Raw genomic sequence first — 6,000 nt, forward strand, 5'->3', positions numbered from 1 at the left:
CTCTGTTTTTAGTTCTTGTGTGTTAAGGTTCTGGATTTTATAAAATAGCGTTAGGCTGCAACCTTCCAGAAAGTAATTTATATTTTTATCTAGCGTCTCGTTTTGTATGCCATGAACATAACAGAGAGCTGTCCTGGTGACGCTGTGCTCTGAGTTGCTCAGAATGGCACTTTCCACTGATTTTGGTGTACCTTGTAAATACAGCAGCACTATAGCTACTGCAGGTGGGCAGGAAAAATAGCTGCCAGATACCCTGATCCTAGTACAAAGGGTCACTATATGACCAAATCCTCTAAATAGTTATATATAACCCTCAAATGTTGCTAAACTTTTTATCTATTCAGGTAAGCAGCTGAAACCTGTGTATCTCCTCACATCTACATATATGTTCCAGCCACAGTTGCTACCCCTCCGCTAGCATTCCTAACTAGCTGGATAAGTTTGGTATAGACTTCACATGAATACAGGGTGACCGTGTTCTACGGAAGCTTAATACCTGTAGTCAAGAGGAAAACCATCCACAAGATAACTCCAAGCTTCACACTGATTGCAATATTTTTAAATCCAGGTCTTTATAGAGGTCTTTCTGCACGTATCACCTTTCTACATCTACGTCCTTTTGAGGATGCTGTAATACTCACCTTTTTTTCAGGAAGGATGGTCTGTTCATGAGCTGGAATAGAGCGGTTACCAAATGATTTAGCAGGCTTGTGATAATGTCATAACAGGAGGGTCAACCTGAGAAGGTATGTTTGTGTTAACTTATTTTGTATGCTATATAAAGTGTCTATAGTTCAATACTGTCAGGAAATGTAAGTAAATAAATTGCAAATGATACAGAAAAAGACTTGGCTAAATCCTCTAACTTCTGCTCTATAGGCTCAGTCCTGATCCCACTGAAATTAGTGGCGAAACTCTCATTGACTTCAGAGAAGGCAGGAACAGGCTCGAAACTTGTTCACTAAAAAGACCCTGAAAAAAACTCCGTTACCCATGCCTGCCTGGTCTCTCATTTAAACAACAACAAATACTTTTTGGACTGAATTCTACACTTGGAATTTTCTTCTGTTGCTTGCACTGGTTAGGCTCCACTGGGGTTTGCAGAATTGAGAGCCTTAGTATAAAGACTGGCTACCAACTGCCATCACTGTTTTAAACTATATTTCAACTAAACCTTGCTCAGAGCAGGTATAATTTACCCACTGCATAAGGCTGTTTACATTAAGGCTCCCACTTTTGCTCATGCCAGGGGAACTGGACCAGTGTTAGCAATGATGGGAAATATTTCAAAACATTTCCTACTGTAGGTTGAGCTTCACAGGCCCTGAGCAGCTCATAACACTATCTCCAGTTGCTCCTGGACTAGCTTATAGCTGGCAAATTGGAGGATATTAAAATCCTATAAAGATACTATCAAATTAAAAAATACTGTACAGTATTTTTTGTTTGTTTGTTTCTTTTAAGGATGAAGAAACGAAATGAGAGAGAGCTTAAGCTCCCTCTGTGCATGCATGCAGAAAGAAATTACATTTAATTGACATCTTGATGATAGGAGTTGGTATTTGACAACACTTAATTGAATCAGAAAAAAGCACTTTTCAACAGCTGCTCCAATTCTGGGCTTCAAGGGGCTAAGAAAGAGATTAGGGCTGTATGAGAATTGCACCCCAAAATTCAGCATTTTTTACAAATTTAGGAATTCCAGGGGGAGAAAACACTCTCCCTGTTTGGTTGAAAACTTTACTGGGCATTGACAGGACTTACATTGCAGTAAAGACAGGAAAGTTATGCAAGACCCAGTATCTTTCAAGGAATGGCGAAGGTTGCTAGGTAAGACTTGAAGATTGTGAAGTTGTACCCCTGATAAGGAATGAGATGAAAAACAGGAGCAAACATAACTGGAGCTAAAATCATTTACCACCCAGAAAGGAGGGAAGTACAGCCTGCAGTAGTCAAATGCCAATGTTCCCCTTTGGGTTGGTGCCAGTTTTCTGTTCCAGATTTAAAGAGCCAGCCACCACCAGAGCAAAATAGGTAATGCTCCCATAAAAGGCTGAACCTAAGTTGGAAAGGTAGAGAAAGGGAGAAACTTTCTGAGGTTCAGGAAATTGTGTGGAACACAGGCAGCAGAGAGCATGCCAGCATATATTTTCCAGCTTGAGAAATGATATGATGGCTCATTAGTGGTCTGTGTGAAAGAGGTTTGTGACTCAGTCCACTTCCAAGAACAGAACAAAATTGTTCCCATCATGCTTTTGCTAATTGGCATTGTTGTTGGTAGTTGCAGTGCAAAAAGACTAGGGACTGAATGGGCAGGATATTAAACCCCGCTCTACCACAGAGGTGCCCCCTTCTGAACAGTGTTGAGTCACATTGTCAGGGACGCATGATGAAGCCAAGCTATTATTACGATTATTATTATTATGTCTGTGCTGAATCTGTTGGATCGGTGAATAAAAAGCTTCACTTTGCAAGATTAGCTGTCTGGTCCCTTTCACCGGAACTGCATTAATGGAAACATGCACAAAAATATAACAGAATGCCACCATTTAACCTTTATAAACAGACTTACTGAGATAAATGTGCTAGACCAAGTGTTTTTAGAACTGTTCCCACAATTTGCATGTCTGAAGAAATTCATATTAATACCCAGTTTGGAATGTGTTGTATTACATGACCTGATATTAATGAAATTAGCCCTTTGAAAACGAAGTAGTTAAAACATTAGACATTTAAATATGCAATCGCACAATGTGCATTTTGTAAAATGTTTAAACTGCAAATACAGTTAACAGAGTCTTTTATACCCAACAATGCATGGGTGCAACTCACATTAATGTTAATAATGTATGTTTTAAATTTTGGCTTGAAAATGAGAAAAAAGAAAGCACTAGATTAAACTACCTGTCCACAGTAATATTGAAATTGAACAGCACGGGAAGAAATGTAGTGTCTGATGTGCATAGGGTATAGCACATTCAGGCTCTTATCCTGAATGGGAACTCTGAGATCTATTGAAATGCAAATATTATATAATCATAATAATAATTAAAATGCCAGTATAAAGTTCTGTCTACAAAATGTAAAATACTCAGGCATACACAGCATAACTTTTAAGGTAACAATGGTGTCTCTTGTTAAACAAACACAAACACGTTTGCTCAGACAGGCACTCACTAACAAATAGACCAATTCAGGTACTCTAAGTACTCCTGGAAGTATGTGTGCATTCATACATGTGCTTGCTTCCACACACTTACATGCCCTCATTTTCACACACACATAGGCACTCATACCTGAACTAGGAGATACTTTTGCACATATCTTCACAGGTGCACTCATACACAAATACTTTCCTGCACACCTAGTACTCACCTGCACACACTAGCACTCACTGAGCCACATGTAGGTGCATTCGTGTACTCACATGTTTATATACCCAATCACTCCCCCCTCATGCATCCCCATGTGTATGTCCTCACATAGGTACACATGGACTGCTATTGGTGTAATTGACCAGTTTAAGAACAAAGGGACATTCAATGATATTGAAAGGTGCCACAAGAAGACGCTGCGGCCAAGAATTTAGCAAGATTTAAAAAGGGATTGGGCAGTTAGATGGATAATAGTATCCAGAGTTTTCAATGGTTAATGATAATAAAAATATTGGAAGGGGTATTAAAACTCATTTTTCAGGGCTTCAGTCAATCTCCTACTATTAGAGATCAGGGTGAGCTATGTAAGGTCAGATAATCTCAGATCTTCTTACTGCAGGGCTCCTAAAACTTTCTCTGAAGCATCTGGCCACTGTCAGAGACAGGCTACTGGATTCTGGGTCTGAATCTGATCCAGTCTGACTACTCCTATCTTCTTAAGTTATTCTTCGAAATTGTCTATATCCCGTTGTTCTTCCTTCTTATCAGTCATGTTCCCAACAACCCATTTATAAAATGCATAGAAAAAAAAATTGAACAATAAAAGGTGTTGTGTGACTATAATTCATTTGCAGGGAGAGAAGGAATGTCCGTCATTGTTCCTCAGAGACTCCCACCTCTGCTAGGAATGGTTGCCCTAAGGGAACTGGGTACATGTCTAAAAAGGATCTGATTTAATAGAAACCACTGATGAAAGCTTAAGGAAATATGAACAAAAGCAAACCTTCTAAGCAGTTCTTGCTGCCCATATGCAGCTTGATAGACTCAGTTCAAGATACCCCAAAACTTAGAAAAGTGAATATTTTAAAAAAATGTATGTTCTTGTCTTTGCTTGTTCTCTTAGGGCCTGATCCAAACCTCACTGAAATCAAAGGAAAGCCTCCCACTGGCTTCACTGGACTTTGAAGCCCTGATCCTGCAGTCAGATCCACATGGGCAAGCTCTTGTGCCCAGGCAGATATCAGTGGGGAAGTGCATGAATCCAACTGTAAAGTCAGGGACTATGAAGACAAACTTCATATAAACCCCTATGTAGTCAATCCCATTTTGACCTTGTTTTCCACATTGTCTCCATAGACGATATAGCTGTTCTTATATGAAAATAGCTGCCTCTGGCTGTTCCCATTGTGATGTTTTTCCTGTTGTTTTTCCTGTCTAAATGGAAGTTCTCATGCTGAGGGAAACAGAATGCCTATGGGGGAAATGTAAAGAATATTTTATAAGCACAATCTTTTAGTATAATGGTTATCATAAAAGATAAAACCTACTTAGAGTAATCTATTGAAGGCTTAACTAAAGTACGGTTTCTGTTTATTTAATAACAAGGGGAATGAAACTGTTAAGAAGTCTAGAAATCACCAGGGGGTAAGCTTCTCCATTCATTTGGGGAATCTTTAAATGTCTTCAAAATTCTGGGTGAGCCATCCTAGATAGAGACAATCTGTGTTTGGAGTCAGATATAAATATCTGTTACAGTCCAGGTAGATTCTTGTAGAACTTTCCTTTGGCTGAACAAATACCAGCATATTTATTAACCTCAACACATCTGTGGTATATTTTGCATACAAGGCTAAGTAAAAATATATTTCTATTTAATTCAGGATAAAGAAATAAAAGACTATGAAATACTTTTACAGTTCATTCTCTAGGCCTGATCCAGGAGTCCTTCTTAAGTCATAACCCCTAATGACTTCAATCGGAGTTTAGCCTAAATAAGAAACACAGGATTTGATCCTGTTTTCCATTTTATAGGGTCAAGATAAATGATGGGAGATTCTCAACAGGTTTGTAGATTTCCTTCAGATCACCCAAAGTTTGAATACTTATGTGAACCTTGTGTGGGGCTGAAATGTGATTTGCTATGTTGATGGAAGCATTATGAAAATAAATGTACTATAGATGGGGACAGATATACAGCTATTTGGTGAATGAATTGTTCAGCAGCATTCCTTGAATAATGTGTTCAATAAACAACATTCAGCTAGCCCTACAGTTTTTAAATATCTTTTCATCCTGATCTGTGCTGTCATATTGAAGACTATGTTACCTTGTTTTATTCTGGAAAAAAGGGTAAAGAGTGAAGTGGCAAAATTTGCAGATGATACAAAACTACTCAAGATAGTTAAGTCCCAGGCAGACAGCAAAGAGCTACAAAAGGATCTCAGAAAACTGGGTGACTGGGCAACAAAATGGCAGATGAAATTTAATGTTGATAAATGCAGGGCTAGCCTTACCATGAGGTGAACTGAAGCGGCCATCTCAGGTGCCAGACTGTGGGGGGGCGCTACTAGGACCCAGAGTGTAGAAAATTGTGTCTGCTGCTGGTGCATATGTATTCTCTCTGCTCTAGATGCACAGAGATGGTGGAGTGCTGGGCTGGAGGAAGGAGGGCACAAGAGACATAACAGGCAGGCAGGCGAAAAGGTGAGAGGGGATAACAGAAAGCAGCAGGAGCTGCAGGGAGAGAGAGCAGGAGGAGCCTCTTATGTACCTCTCTAGCACCCCCAGGAGCTTGGACTGATTGACACCAACTTCTCAGGGAGCTTTCTGTTTCCTGCTGCTTCCC

The 6,000-nt window shown here is 39.5% G+C and overlaps 1 long non-coding RNA gene across 1 annotated transcript in view; it reads left to right on the forward strand.

The window, feature by feature from the left end:
* LOC311521216 overlaps nucleotides 1-5,064 on the forward strand; it is an 83,161-nt gene extending 78,097 nt beyond the window's left edge. The window contains exons 2-3 of the long non-coding RNA XR_014711824.1: nucleotides 653-746; nucleotides 4,279-5,064. This is a non-coding gene — a long non-coding RNA (uncharacterized lncRNA). The remainder of the gene's footprint in view (nucleotides 1-652; nucleotides 747-4,278) is intronic.
* The last annotated feature ends 936 nt before the right edge of the window (nucleotides 5,065-6,000 follow it).

The sequence above is a fragment of the Lepidochelys olivacea genome (genome assembly GCF_965140295.1).
Source record: "Lepidochelys olivacea isolate rLepOli2 genome assembly, chromosome: 5".
In the NCBI taxonomy this organism is placed as follows: domain Eukaryota; kingdom Metazoa; phylum Chordata; order Testudines; family Cheloniidae; genus Lepidochelys; species Lepidochelys olivacea.